Genomic DNA, 16,663 nt, shown 5'->3' with positions numbered 1-16,663 from the left:
ATGGAAATGCTCAAGTTCTTGAGAGCACGGGCAAGAAAAATCATCCCTTGCGTTGTCTTCAACAAGGTAGTTCACATCATCCATTCTAGACCGAGTGTGTCGCTCTCCCGAACTCCGTCAAACGATCGCTCGTAAATTGCCTTAGGCTGGTATAGAGAGTTCCAACGATCTCTGTATCAAAAGTAATTCCTTTTGCCACTTAAGGGATAATTCCACGAGTCACCTTCCTTAAGGTATCATGTTACGAAATCATTGCAATTATCTCCTTGCTACTTCAAATTCATACTCCATCTTAGTCAAGTGTGGAATTGTAACCTGCCAAATTGAAACCTCGTCATTTGTTTCTTTCCTCCCCTCTCGATATGTGTTTTGTGTCTCAGCTCGAGAGATGTTTCAATGTCTCACTCCGTGAGTTCATCCTGAGTTGTTCGACCTTCGATAAGATCGATCCCTCTCGAGTTTCCCTTCTCCTCTCATTGTCATGTTAGTTGGAGTTCTCGGGGCAAGACATTGAGACAAAGATGATGATTGAATCAATGTTCATTCGAAGTGCAATCTGGATCATGAGGATTGCGTTAGTTGCGTTCCCCCATCATCTTGCCCTATGCTTGAATCTCGGGACAAGATTCTTGTTTAGTAGGGGTGAGCTGTCACATCCCTAGCTTCAGGTAATGCTCTAGGCTAGCTTCATGTGTGCATCATGTCTATATTTCGAAAATTGAAATGAGGAAATTGAAAGCCTCAGAAATCATTTTAATAAAAGGGCAAGAAACCCTAAAATTGCAATCAGTAAATCCAAAATGCCCTAGAAATAGCTCTGACAATTTTGGCAAGAGTTATAAATCAAACCAAAATTTTGGAACATTTCTAAGGAATTATTTGGGCTCTGATTTTTAAATCAATATTCTATTTGAATTTGGAGTTATATTCATAATATATAATGAATATATTTTCAAATGCCCTGAGATATTTTATGTATATGAGGAGTAGACCTTAAGTGACACAAAATTATCCAGGGGAGTTTTGGCACTGTTTTCAAATTTGTTTGAATTTGAATTCAGTGGCAATTAAATAAAACAAAACAGAAGAAAAATTAAAAAAGAGCAGAAGACCTACCTGGCGCTTACATTAGCCCAAATCACAACATATTGCCATGTCATGATCATGCATCATATTGTTGCATTGCATTGATTGTATTCTTCCTTGTTTGCCGGTAATTGCCCCCTCTTAGTAGACGTTGTTTCCGACGACGTGATCGATGACATCGATGAAGAGCTATACTATCTTCAGAAGTGCCAGGCAAGCAAAACCCCCTTGTTCATTCCGATACAATCCCACTCTCTCGCTCCTGCTCTCTTTTACTGCATTAAGGACGACACCGATTCAACTGTTACATGTTGCGGTAGTTGAACCCCTTTCCTCTGCATAACCTGTCATTGCCACAGTAAATAGATGAAACCCACTAGCATGAGTAGGAATTGTTTGAGCCCTGATGTGCCTACTCATTCATGCTTGTTGTCATGCCTGCTACTGCTTAGAGTTGAGTCCGGTCTGGTTCATCGGGAATGAATTGGAACGTGGTGAACATGTCCTACCGTTGAGATCTAAGTGTGTGAACACGATTTGGTAAAGGTAGTGGTGAGAGGCCATGTAGGAGTACATGGTGGGTTGTCTCATTGCAGCCGTTCTCAGGAACTGAGTTCTGTGTTTGTGATCCATGAACAGTTACTACCACACATTGGGTTCCGGTAACTCAGCCCCTCTCAGCTTATTAATCAACTCGATCTCTGTCCAGGAGTTGCAACTAGTTTCTGGTGTTTGTAGGTAGTGTTAGTAGTCTACCAAGTGGCACCCGGTACAGGTGGGCTTGGGACAGACTAGGCACCATGGCACGGTGTACCAAGTGGCACCCGGATGGTGGGCTTGGGAACCCTGCTCACATCTTTGGGGCCGTGAGCGACACCCCGGCCGGATCTCCTTGCGGATGGAACCCGAATAGGCGATAAACCTGGACTAGAGACTTGTTGGTTAGTCAGGTCGTGGCCGACTCCCTCGCCCGGCTTCCGCTTGAAGGTTGCCGAGGTACATGACGTGTACAGGGCGATAAGTGGCGAGAGCGTGTGTGAAGAAGTACACCCCTGCAGGGTTATCATTATCTATTTGAATAGCCGGATTCCTCGGATATGGAAACTTGGACCCCTTGCATAGTTCATAGACAAGTGAAAGTGGATACTCTAAAACTCGCAAGATAAGCGTGAGTGCTATGGATGGCCTTCTCGTAGGGAGACGGGAGCAGATCCGTAGTGGTGTATTGATATGGTGAACATGTGGACTCGTGTGCGCCACCTCAAAAGAGTTGCTTGCAGTCGTAGTTTAGGATAGCCGCCGAGTCAAAGCTGGCTTGCTGCAGTTAAACTCCACCACCCCCTTTGTTGATACTGATGCATATGTAGATAGTTCTGATGTAAGTCTTGCTGGGTACATTTGTACTCACGTTTGCTTAATTTATGTTTTGCAGAGAGATTTCAGTCCCGCTAGTAGTTCCGCGTGGACTTCGACGTTTAGCTTGTTACCTCAGCTACGATCTTGTGCCCTCGGCAGGATCTGGTAGATAGTCAGGCTTCTCAGCCTTTTTCATTTGTAGATGTCTGTACTCAGACATGTTAATCTTCCGCATGTGCTTTGACTTGTATGCTCTGAATGTTAGGTCATGAGACCCATGTTTGTAATATCTCGCTCCTCGGAGCCTAATGAATAAATACTTGAGTCGTAGAGTCTTGTTGTGATGCCATGTTGTATGTACTCATATCGGGCATATTGTGTGTATGATTGAAATGCTTGGTATGAGTGGGATCCGACAATCTAGTTGTTTATCCTTGGCAGCCTATCATATGGGGAAATGTAGTCTAGTGCTTTCTGAGCGATAGTAGTCCGCTACAGCCCGGTTCACCAGAGTCCTACTAGCCCAGCACTACTTCTCAGGACACTTGATTGGCCGGCATGTGTTTCACTTTGTTCCTGTGTCTGTCCCTTCGGGGAAATGTCACGCGGTGACATCCGGAGTCCTGCCTAGCCTGCTACAGCCCGGGTTACCGGAGTCCTGTTAGCCCAGTGCTACAGCCCGGATTCACACGCTGTTGACCGACATGCTCGAGGTTGATTCATGTATGCCTGTCCCCATGGGTTAGTGCCGCTTTGGGTTCACGACTAGCCATGTCGGCCCGGGTTCTTTGTCATATGGATGCTAGCGACACTATCATATACGGGAGCCAAAAGGCGCAGACGATCCCGGGCCAGGTAAGGTGGCACCCGTGGGAATATCGTGCGTGAGGCCGCAAAGTGATATGATGTGTTACATGCTAGATCGGTGTGACTTAGGATCAGGGTCCTGACACCGCCGGCGGTCCTCGCGAGGTTGGTCGCGCCACCCCTGGCGCGGGCCACGATCTTCCCAGCGTCCTGGGTTTCTTCCTCCTCCTCGGCCGTAGCCCCGGTCAGCTCGGTCAGGGCGACGACCGATCCTTCCTTCTCGCATGGCGTGGAGTTCTTGACATTCGTTGGTGTTGTGGGTGTGGAGGTCGTGGTACACACAGTACCGGCTGCCTCTGGAGGGTTCGGGCAGATCCTTGCCCCGCTTGGTGTCTGGTTCAGCTGCGAGTATGGCAGCCCCCTTGCGCTTCACGTCCTTGGCCTTGGGCTTCTTCTCCTCTGGTTCAGCGGCAGGCAGCTCGAGGAGGGAGAGACGCCCCTCCTCAGCCCTGGCGCACTTGGTCGCCAAGTTGAACAGCTCCAGGGAGGTGCAGGGGTCTTCATGCATCGCTAGCTCCTCCTTCATCTTGACGTCGTGCACGCCATCGGAGAAGGCCGAGATGATGGCCTCCTCGGACACCTTAGGGATCTTGAGGCGCGCGCTGTTGAAGCGCTGGATGTACTTCTGCAGGGTTTCTCCAGGTTGTTGCTTGATGCGGCGCATGTCGCTCACGGCGGGTGGCCGGTCGCGGGTACCTTGGAAGTTGGCAATCAAGCGGGTGCGCATTTGGTCCCAGGAGGAGATCATGCCCGGGGCCAGATTCAGGAGCCAGGTGCGAGCTCCTTCCTTCAGCGCCATGGGGAACCAGTTCGCCATGACCTTCTCGTCCCCGCTGGCAGCTTCAATGCCCAGCTCATAGAGCTGGAAGAACTCTGCAGGGTCAGTTGTGCCGTCGTAGCGTGGGGGCAAGTCTGGCTTGAACTTGCCGGGCCACGCGACGCTACGCAGCTCGGTGGTGTAGGCGCGGCAGCCTACGGTGGCCACGAAAGGCTTCGGTTGGTGGAGAGCTTGGCCTTGAGGGTCCCCATGCGCTGCAGCTAGGAGCAGAGCGGGGTCTTGGCGTGCCGGAGCTGGAGCAGGGAGCGCCCGGGCAGCTCCTCGCGGGCGAGGGACTTCTTGGCAGCTCCGTTCTTGCTGGGCTAGCACCTGGCGGCGCGGGTTCCGCCCAGGGGCCACGCGCCTTGGAGCCATGGTGTCTTCTTGGAGAGGAGGCAGCTGGTACGCCCCCGGAGCTTCATTGCCCGCGCGGGGCGGAGTGCGGCGCAGTGGAGTGGACGGCGCAGGAGAGCCCCCTGCGGCACGGACGAGCTCGGCGACGCGGTCGAGCCACTCCTCGTAGACGTTGTCGACAGGGCGGTAGCGCAGGAGCTCGTTTGCCGCGATGAGCGTAGCTCGAGCCTCCAAGGGTGCATGGAGCGCGCGGGACGAAGAGCCGGCTGGTGTGAGCAATGGAGTAGCGGTGCGGCCGTCTTGCCGCACGGACGGGTGCTGAGACGATGCTTGCTGCTCGCCCCCTGCCGGGCTGGTGGCGGCGTTGACGGCGGGCGACGGGGAACGATGAGGACACCCACCGACGGGGGCCGTCTGGGCGACGCGAGAAGCGATGGCGGCCCGGCGCTCGACGCGGGCCCGACGAGCGTCGGACATGGATGCGACGGTCGGAGAAGAGCGGAGCGGTGGAAGATGAATTCCGGCGCACCCCTACCTGGCGCGCCAAATGTCGGATTCAGGGGTTCCGGCAGACCCTTAAGGTTCGAACACTGGGGTGCGCATGGAGATCACGCCTTCTACCTCTCCGTCTCGCAAAGATCTAAACTACTGAAAGAACTGCACAAGAGACACAAGATTTATACTGGTTCGGGCCACCATTGTGGTGTAATACCCTACTCCAGTGTGTGGTTGGTGGATTGCCTCTTAGGGCTGGTGATGATGAACAATACAAGGAAGAACAGCCTCGCGAGAGTCTGTTCTTGGCTGGGGTGATGAACTGCTAGGAGGAGTTCAGCCCCCCTTTCTCTCTCTCTCTCTCTCTCTCTCTCTCTCTTTCACTTGTTGATTATCCGGACCCTTGGTCTGATTCAGATGGGATGTCCTCTACCATGTGGGTGGCTAGTCCTATTTATAGAGGCCCTGGTCCTCTTCCCAAATATTGAGCGGGAAGGGAGCCAACAATGGCGGGCTAATTTGAAGGGGGACAGCCAGTACACTTATCCTGACTAAAGTTGGTCTCCGCCTGCCAAAGGCTTTGTCGATGACGCCGTGCTGGGCTCCATGGTGACCTCCATTTCGTAGTCCTCATGGTATTGGTCTCGTTGCACCGAAATGGCAACCTTTGCCTGATGCCTCGGTACTCCGCGGCTGCGCTTGTCCCCTTTGCACCAAAGAGGAAAGAAGGACGCTGCGCGCGCTGACGCCCGCCTGGCACCCTCGATCGTCATGGCTTACGTCATGAGCGCCTCGCGAGGTACCTCGCCTTGATATCTCCGCCTCCTCGCGAGCCAGCCTGAGGAGGCTGCGCCTGAGGATGCGCCGTGTCGTCCGCCCCGCGAGGCTTGGCCCCTCGCGAGGGTCTTGAGTCTTGTGTTGATGAAGATGGGCTGCGCTGGGCCCCCATTTGAGCCACGCTGCAGGCCACAGACAGGCAAGTCTGGGGACCCCCATTCCTAGAACGCTGACAGCCGCCCGGCGGGCGATCGCTGTAGCCTCACCGCGTCTTGTCTCCTTAATGGGGCGTCTCCTTCGAGGGAGGGGGCAAGCCGGCTGCGGGGAGCCGGCCCCATCTCGGGCCGACTGGGGGAGGCCTGGCCGCCTTCGGGTGTCTCTCTGCCTGAAGGGGCCCACCGCCCATGGGCCGCGCTGGCAGCCCGTCGTGGGTGACATCAGGGTCAAAATGGCAACAGTGCCGCACCGGACGGGTCATGGCCACCCCGTACGGCACATTGTGCTAGGCGTGCTCCGGGATTCGGGGGTGGCAGGCTTTACTGTAGCCACGCCCCGTCACATCACCGTTATGTGGATGCAGACTTCGAGGGTACGATCTTGACCGCTTGGTGGGAGCCGGCCTCTTGGAGTCGGCCTTCTTGTGGCCGACTTCTTGGAGTCGGCCCTCCCGCGGCTTTCTTCATGAGGGCTAAAGTCGGGCCGCCTTCCGATAGTCGGCCGGGGAGACAGTCGGCAAGGGGAAGGTGGCCCCACGTCTTGGATTCTTGAGGGCCGGATCGGCTCGTAATTTTTTCAGAAGGGCCAGGGGGAGCCGGCTAGGCTACCCGTGGTCATTTACTCCGACATGCACCTATACAATTTACCATTGTATTGGGTGTGTTTGGGACACCAGAGACTCTTTGTTATTTGGTTGCAGGGTTGTTTGAGAGAGACCATCTTCAACCTACGCCTCCCACGGATTGATAAACCTTAGGTCATCCACTTGAGGGAAATTTGCTAATTTCCTACAAACCTCTGCACTTGGAGGCCCAACAACGTCTACAAGAAGAAGGTTGCGTAGTAGACATGAAGCTCTTTTCTGGCGACGTTGCTGGGGAGGTGAGTGCTTGAAGGTATATCTTTAGATCTTGCAATAGAATCTTTTTGTTCCTTGTTTTATCACTAGTTTAGTTTATAAAATAAAATTATAAAAAAATGGAATTGAGGATACCTCATATGCTTCATCTTTTTAATGTGTTTCATGAAAATAAGGATTCCGATATTTGTTCCAAAGTGTTAGAAGAAGAATGCATTAAAATGTTTGCACTAAATATTTGAATGATGAGCATGATTGCAATGTTGTTAGTACGAATTCTTTGAATATTCATGATGCTAATGATATGCAAAGCCACAAGCTTGGGGATGCTATGTTTGATGAAGATGATATTTTTTGTCTCCCAAGTTTTGATGAGCAAATTTATTATGATGATAGCATGCCTCCTATTTATGATGATTATATTGATGAAAGTGGGTTTGGAAGAGTGTCAACTTTAGGAAGTGATGTTCCCACTATTTTGGAGGATATTGAGTCTTATTATGATAATTATAAAAGTGGACTTGGAGAGGTCATGACTTTATTTAGTAATGATTCCACTATTTCGGAAGAGGTTCCAATTGATTATGAGAACAAAGTTGCTATATATGATGATTATTGTGATGACTTGTATGCTATTAAGAATAATGATAACCATAAAACTTGTCATCATGATTTTAGTTTTCAACTGGATTATGCCTCACATGGTAATTATTTTGTTGAGTTTGCTCCCACTATTATTCACGGGAAGAATTTTGCTTATGTGGAGAGTAGTAAATTTTCTATGCTTGTAGATCATGAAAATAATGCTTTATGTGATAGTTATATTGTTGAATTCATTCATGATGCTACTGAAAATTATTATGAGGGAGGAACATATGCTTGTAGGAATTGCAATAATATCAAGTTTCCTCTCTATGTGTTGAAAATCTTGAAGCTATGCTTGTTTTGCCTTCCTATGCTAGTTGATTATTGTTCCCATAAGTTGTTTGCTCACAAAATCCCTATGCATGGGAAGTGGATTAGGCTTAAATGTGCTAGTCATATTCTTCATGATGCTCTCTTTATGTTTCAATTCTTATATTTTATGTGAGCATCATTGAAATCATCATGCCTAGCTAGGGGCGTTAAACGATAGCGCTTGTTGGGAGGCAACCCAATTTTATTTTTGTTCTTTGCTTTTTTCTCCTGTTTAGTAATAAATAATTCATCTAGCCTCTGTTTATATGTGGGTTTTGCTACCTCTTGAGCACTGCGTTGGTTTTTCCCCGAAGAGGAAGGGATGATGCAGCAGAGTAGCATAAGTATTTCCCTCAGTTTTTGAGAACCAAGGTATCAATCCAGTAGGAGGCTACGCGCGAGTCCCTCGTACCTGCACAAAACAAATAAATCCTCACAACCAACACAATAAGGGGTTGCCAATCCCTACACGGCCACTTATGAGAGTGAGATCTGATAGATATGATAAGATAATATTTTTGGTATTTTTATGATAAAGATGCAAAGTAAAATAAAAGCAAAGTAAAAAATCAAAGGAAATAACTAAGTATTGGAAGATTAATATGATGAAGATAGACCCGGGGGCCATAGGTTTCACTAGTGGCTTCTCTCAAGAGCATAAGTATTCTACGGTGGGTGAACAAATTACTGTTGAGCAATTGACAGAATTGAGCATAGTTATGAGAATATCTAGGCATGATCATGTATATAGGCATCACGTCCGAGACAAGTAGACCGACTCCTGCCTGCATCTACTACTATTACTCCACTCATCGACCGCTATCCAGCATGCATCTAGAGTATTAAGTTAATGAAAATATAGTAACGCCTTAAGCAAGATGACATGATGTAGAGGGATAAACTCCTGCAATATGAAGAAAACCCCATCTTGTTATCCTCGATGGCAACAATACAATACGTGCCTTGCTGCCCATACTGTCACTAGGAAAGGACACCGCAAGATTGAACCCAAAGCTAAGCACTTCTCCCATTGCAAGAAAGATCAATCTAGTAGGCCAAACCAAATTGATAATTCGAAGAGACTTGCAAAGATAACCAATCATACATAAAAGAATTTAGAGAAGATTCAAATATTGTTCATAGATAGACTTGATCATAAACCAACAATTCATCGGTCTCAACAAACACACCGCAAAAAGAAGATTACATCAAATAGATCTCCACAAGAGAGGGGGAGAACATTGTATTGAGATCCAAAAAGAGAGAATAAGCCATCTAGCTAATAATTATGGACCCGTAGGTCTAAGGTGAACTACTCCCACTTCATCGGAGGGGCTATGGTGATGATGTAGAAGCCCTCTGTGATGGATACCCCCTCCGGCGGAGCTCCGGAACAGGCCCCAAGATGGGATCTCATGGATACAGAAAGTTGTGGTGGTGGAATTAGGGTTTTGGCTCCGTATCTGATCGTTTCGGGGTACGTAGGTATATATAGGAGGAAGGAGTATGTCGGTGGAGCAACAGGGGGCCCACGAGGGTGGAGGGCGCGCCTGGGGGGGTAGGCACGCCCCCTACCTTGTGGCATCCTCCCTTGTTTCTTGACGTAGGGTCCAAGTCCCCTGGATCATGTTCGGTGAGAAAATCATGTTCCTGAAGGTTTCATTCCGTTTGGACTCCGTTTGATATTCCTTTTCTTCGAAACCCCAAAATAGGCAAAAAAAACAGCAATTCTGGGCTGGGCCTCTGGTTAATAGGTTAGTCCCAAAAATAATATAAAACTAGATAATAAAGCCCAATAATGTCCAAAACAGTAGATAATATATCATGGAGCAATCAAAAATTATAGATACGTTGGAGACGTATCAAGCATCCCCAAGCTTAATTCATGCTCGTCCTCGAGTAGGTAAATGATAAAAACAGAATTTTTGATGCGGAGTGCTACTTGGCATAATTTTAATGTAATTCTTCTTAATTGTGGTATGAATATTCAGATCCTAAAGATTCAAGATAAAAGTTCATATTGACATAAAAACAATAATACTTCAGGCATACTAACTAAGCAATATGTCCTCTCAAAATAACATGGCCAAAGAAAGTTCATCCCTACAAAATCATATAGTTTAGTCATGCTCCATTTTCGTCACACAAGAATACTCTCATCATGCGCAACCCCGATGACAAGCCAAGCAATTGTTTCATACTTTAGTAATCTCAAACCTATAAACTTTCATGCAATATATGAGCGCGAGCCATGGATATAGCACTATGGGTGGAATAGAATATGATGATGGGGGTTATCTGCAGAAGACAAAAAAGGAGAAAGTCTCACATCAACGAGGCTAATCAACGGGCTATGGAGATGCCCATCGATTGATGTTAATGCAAGGAGTAGGGATTGCCATGCAACAGATGCACTAGAGCTATAAATGTATGAAAGCTCAAAAAAAAAAAGAAACTAAGTGGGTGTGCATCCAACTTGCTTGCTCACAAAGACCTAGGGCACTTGAGGAGGCCCATTGTAGGAATATACAAGCCAAGTTCTATAATGAAAAATTCCCACTAGTATATGAATGTGACAAAACAAAATACTCTCTATCATGAAGATTATGGTGCTACTTTGAAGCACAAGTGTGGAAAAAGGATAGTAGCATTGTCCCTTCTTTTGTTTCCCCTTTTTTGGCCTTTCTCTTTTTGGGACAATGCTCTATGAATGATGGTCATCACACTTCTATTTATTTACAACTCAATAATTACAACTCGATACTTAGAACAAGATATGACTCTATATGAATGCCTCCGGCGGTGTATCGGGTTATGCAATGAACCAAAAGTGACATGTATGAAAGAATTATGAACGGTAGCTTTGCCACAAATACTATGTCAACTACATGATCATGCTAAGCAATATGACAATGATGAATGTGTCATGATAAACAGAATGGTGGAAAGTTGCATGGCAATATATCTCGGAATGGCTATGGAAATGCCATAATAGGTAGGTATGGTGGTTGTTTTGAGGGAGATATAAGGAGGTTTATGTGTGAAAGAGCGTATCATATCACGGGGTTTGGATGCACCGGCGAAGTTTGCACCAACTCTCAATGTGAGAAAGGGCAATGCACGGTACCGAAGAGGCTAGCAATGATGGAAGGGTGAGAGTGCGTATAATCCATGGACTCAACATTAGTCATAAAGAACTCACATACATATTGCAAAAATCTACAAGTCATCAAAAACCAAAGCACTACGCGCATGCTCCTAGGGGGGATATATTGGTAGGAAAATACCATCGCTCGTCCCCGACCGCCACTCATAAGGAAGACAATCAAATAACACCTCATGTTTCAAATTTGTTATATAATGTTTACCATACGTGCATGCTACAGGACTTGCAAACTTAAACACAAGCATTTCTCAAATTCACAACTACTCAACTAGCACGACTTTGATATTATTACCTCCATATCTCAAAACAATCATCAAGCATCAAATTTCTCTTAGTATTCAAAACACTCATAAGAAAAAAAAATCATCTTAAACACCTAGCATATTAGGATTGTTTAAGCAAATTACCATGCTATTTAAGACTCTCAAAATAATCTAAGTGAAGCATGAGAGATCAATAGATTCTATTAAAAAAATCCACCACTGTGCTCTAAAAGATATAAGTGAAGTACTAGAGCCAAACTATATAACTCAAATGATATAAGTGAAGCACATAGAGTATTCTAACAAATTCCAAATCATGTAAAAGGTGTGTACAGCAAGGATGATTGTGGTAAACTAAAAAGCAAAGACTTAAATCATACAAGATGCTCCAAGCAAAACACATATCATGTGGTGAATAAAAATATAGCTCCAAGTAAAGTTACCGATAGAAGTTGACGAAAAGAGGGGATGCCTTCTGGGGCATCCCCAAGCTTTGGCTTTTAGGTGTACTTAGATTATCTTTGGGGTGCCATGGGCATCACCAAGCTTAGTCTCTTGACACTCCTTGTTCCATAATCCATCAAATCTTTACCCAAAACTTGAAAACTTCACAACACAAAACTTAAAGTAGAAAATCTCGTGAGCTCCGTTAGCAAAAGAAAACAAAAGACCACTTCAAGGTACTGTAATGTACTCATTATTTATTTATATTGGTGTTAAACCTACTGTATTCCAACTTATATATGGTTTATAAACTATTTTACTAGCCATAGATTCATCAAAATAAGCGAACAACACACGAAAAACAGAATCTGTCAAAAATAGAACAGTCTGTAGTAATCTGTAGCTAGCGCAAGATATGGAACTCCAAAAATTCTAAAATAAATTGCTGGAAGTGAGGAATTTATCTATTAATCATATGCAAAAAGAATTAACTAAATACCACTTTCCACATAAAAATGGGAGCAGTTCTCGTGAGTGCTAAAGTTTCTGTTTTTTATAGCAAGATATCAAGACTTTCCCCAAGTCTTCCCAACGGTTCTACTTGGCACAAACACTAATTAAACACAAAAAACACAACCTAAACAGAGGCTAGATAAATTATTTATTACTAATCAGGAGCAAAAAGCAAGGAATAAAAATAAAATTGGGTTTCCTCCCAACAAGCGCTATCGTTTAACGCCCCTAGCTAGGCATAAAAAGCAAGGATAGATCTAGGTATCGCCATAATAGTAAGATAGATCATTAAAACTCATTTCATATTCTCTACGTTCGGTGGCAAGTTTTCTTCGAGGCAAGCAAAAGTAATCAAAAGGGCTAAATTTAATGGGGCAAAAGTCCCCAAAATCAACCTTGGGAGGTATAGGTTCCTCCTTTGGTCCTTCCTATTGCACAACCAATTCATCATTATAAGCATTCTTTTGACAAAACTTTATGAGCCTATATTCAAGAGAATATCCTAGTTCATTATTTCGAATGGCCAAATCATCATTATGCTCAGAAATTCTATCAACTAAAACATTGGTAGGAACCCTTTTTCTAAGATTTTCATTGAAAGCAACATAGTTTAGAGATTGAAAACGCATTATTTCTTCTTGATCAAAAAGGATAGCCTCTATGGGAGGATGGCAAGTGTCTACCCTATAATGTGCAAAGATTTATTTGGCTTCTCTTATTATGAATCTAAACTCATGAGCCAAAAAGATAGTAGCGGCACGCTTAATAGAAGAATGCTCGATATTAGAAAATTCTAGGAAAATCCTTTGAATGCAAGGATGCAAGTGCATGAATTGTCTTTCAAGTTCAACTACAAGCATGGCAATAGCGTCCGCAAGCCTACTAGTTCTATGAAGGATAGAACTACCCATAGAAGGTAAAGCACCGACACAAGTAAAGAAATCTTGAATAACTCCTTTTCCAATAATATTACCACTACCAACACGGAATTTTTTTGTATGTAAGATGGGGGGTTCTTTAGCAGGAGCATCAGAATTTTTCATGACATTATTATTGTCCATATCGGCAATAATTTCCCCTATTTCCGATAGAACGGCAGAAAGTGCAAAGGGCAAAAAGAGGCAAACGGGAAAGAGAGGGAGGATAGAGAGAGAGGGCGAATAAAACGGCAAGGGTGAAGTGGGGGAGAGGAAAATGAGAGGCAAATGGCAGATAATGTAATGCGGGACGTGCCAGGCGGTCTTGTTGTAGGTTACTCCGGGCATGCTTGACGGTGTCTAGACGTTTAATGGCCGGACTGGGAATTGCCTTGAGAGGTTGCTTTGTATTTCCGCTGCGATAGCCGCCGTATGCTCCTCCGTTCGGACAGAGCGTTCAGTGTTTCCATTGACCGTGATGATTCCTCGGGGGCCTGGCATCTTGAGCTTGAGGTATGCGTAGTGCGGCACCGCATTGAACTTGGCAAATGCGGTTCGCCCGAGCAGTGCGTGATAGCCACTACGGAACGGGACTATGTCGGAGATTAACTCCTCGCTTCGGAAATTATCCGGAGATCCGAAGACCACTTCAAGTGTAACTGAGCCTGTACAGTTGGCCTCTACACCTGGTATGACGCCTTTAAAGGTCGTTTTAGTGGGTTTAATCCTCGAGGGATCGATGCCCATTTTCCGCACTGTATCCTGATAAAGCAGGTTCAGGTTGCTGCCGCCGTCCATAAGGACTCTAGTGAGGTGAAATCCATCAATAATTGGGTCTAGAACCAATGCGGCGAATCCGTCATGATGGATGCTAGTGGGGTGGTCCCTTCGATCAAAAGTGATCGGGCAGGAAGACCATGGGTTGAATTTTGGGGCGACTGGCTCCATCGCGTATACGTCCCTTAGGGCACGCTTCCGCTCCCTCTTGGGGACGTGGGTTGCGTATATCATGTTCACCGTCCGCACTTGTGGGGGAAAACCTTTCTGTCCACTGTTATTCGGCGGGCAGGGCTCCTCCTCATCATCGCTGTGCAGCCCCTTGTCTCTGTTTTCGGCATTTAACTTACCTGCCTGCTTGAACACCCAACAATCCCTATTGGTGTGATTGGCTGGATTTTCGGGGGTGCCATGTATCTGGCATGAGCAGTCGAGTATTCGGTCCAAACTGGACGGGCCCGGAGTATTTCTTTTGAATGGCTTTTTCCGCTGACCGGGTTTAGAGCCTCTGAATCCGGCATTAACTGCCGTATCCTCAGCACGTATATGTCCCTTAGGGCACGCTTCGTTGTTAATGCGGCGCTTTTTCTTGTTGCGACGCGACCTACCACTGCTGTCCTTGGTATCCGAATTACCAGGGCTGTTGGTCATGTTATTGCTGCGAGCTAGCCAACTGTCTTCTCCCGCGCAAAAGCGGGTCATAAGTGTCGTGAGGGCTGCCATAGATTTTGGCTTTTCCTGTCCTAGGTGCTGTGCAAGCCACTCGTCGCGGATGTTATGCTTGAAGGCTGCTAGGGCCTCTACGTCCGGACCATCGATGATTTGAATTTTCTTGGTTAGGAACCGTGTCCAGAATTGTCTGGCTGATTCCTCTAGTTGCTGAATTATGTGGCTAAGGTCATCGACGTCTGGTGGTCGCACATAAGTGCCCTGGAAATTGTCGAGGAATGCGGTTTCCAGGTCCTCCCAACAACCAATTGATTATGCTGGCAAGCTGTTAAGCCAATGCCAAGATGGTCCTTTAAGCTTGAGTGGGAGGTATTTGATGGCGTGTAGGTCATCACCGCGGGCCATGTGGATATGAAGGAGATAGTCCTCGATCCATACCGCAGGATCTGTTGTGCCATTGTATGATTCAATGTTCATGGGTTTGAAACCCACGGGGATTTGATGATCCATTACTTCATCTGTGAAGCATAGTCGGTGTGCGGTGCCTCTGTATTGGGCTATATCACGATGCAGCTCAAACGAGTTTTGTCTACTGTGCTCGGCCCGGCCGGATTTACTATATCCGGAGTGACGATTACCGTCTCGTGCCGTGGGGCGCCCACGCGATCCGTAGATCGATCTTGTTTTCCTTGCCTTGTCCTCCAATATGTCTTGCAGGTCTGGCACACTTTCCCGTGCCTTGGTATTGTTTGAGCAGCGCCGGGGTGCGGCTTGAGTGGAGGGCCAAGAGGCCTCTCTGTCGTTATGCGCTGGTGATGTAGGTTTAGGTGCTTCCTCCTCTAATCGGGGTAGCAACCTGCGCTTTGGGTAGCTCTTGGAGGGGCGTTTGAGTTCATACTCTTCGGCCGCAAGGACTTCAGTCCATCTGTCGGCTAGCAAATCTTGATCAGCTCTAAGCTATTGCTGTTTTTTCTTGAGGCTGCTCGCCGTGGCATAAGCCTGCATTTGAAACGCTCTTGTTCGACGGGATCCTCTGGCACGACAAATTCGTCGTTGTCGAGGCTTGCCTCGTCTTCGGAGGGAGGCATATAATTATCGTCCTCGGCCTCTCTGTCTGCCGCTCTCTCATGAGGGCTAGCTTCTCCATCCTCCTGTGCTGAATCTTGATGGAGGTGGTTGTCTTCGGCACTGTTCGGGGTGTTATTATCTCCTATGCCGGAATCACCGTTTTTGCTTTGGCGGGATTTAGAGCGGCGCCGCTGACGCCGATGCTTAGGCTGCTTCTTGGAGGGGTCATCCTCCGCTGTTCCATCACCATTGTCTTCTTTTGGGGTGTCCACCATGTATATATCATATGACGAGGTGGCTTTCCAGTGCCCTATAGGCGCTGGTTCTTGATCGTCTCCTGCATCGGCGTCCATACCGTCGATGTCTTCGGAGTCGAAGTCGAGCATGTCGGTTAAATCATCGACAGTGGCTACGAAGTGGGTGGTGGGTGGGCTTTGAATTTCATCTGCATCCCAACCTTGCTGACCATAGTCCGGCCAGGGCTCTCCTGATAAAGAGAGAGACTTTAGTGAATTCAGAATATCGCCGAAGGGCGAGTGCTGAAAGATGTCCGCGGTGGTGAACTCCATGATCGGCGCCCAATCGGGTTCGATCGGTAGGGGCGCGGAGGGCTCGGACTTTGGAGACGAGTCCGGCTCCTTGGAGTCACGGGCTTCGTAGAGAATAGGGCTGGTGTTCGGCTCGATCGCCGTAGAGATTGCAGCCCCCGAGGCGGTGTCCAACCACCCATCCTCGACTGGCGAAGTTGGCTCCGAATTAAGGGTCGGAGCTGATGCGGGTGTGGCCTCCAGGGCACTGTTCGGCGGCAGATCTAGATCATGCCCATCGTGACAGTGCGGCGCGCTCGGCTGCGGCTCGAACTCGTCGAAGATCAAGTCTCCGCGGAGGTCGGCCATGTAGTTCAAACTTCCAAATCTGACCTGATGGCCAGGGGCGTAGCTTTCGATCTGCTCCAGATGGCCAAGCGAATTGGCCCACAGTGCAAAGCCGCCAAATATGAAGATCTGGCTGGGGAGAAAAGTCTCACCCTGGATCGCATCGTCGTTGATGATCGGAGGAGCC

The sequence above is a fragment of the Triticum aestivum genome, chromosome 3A, assembly GCF_018294505.1.
Source record: "Triticum aestivum cultivar Chinese Spring chromosome 3A, IWGSC CS RefSeq v2.1, whole genome shotgun sequence".
NCBI classification, from domain to species: Eukaryota; Viridiplantae; Streptophyta; class Magnoliopsida; order Poales; family Poaceae; genus Triticum; species Triticum aestivum.
This window is presented reverse-complemented; position numbering follows the sequence as displayed.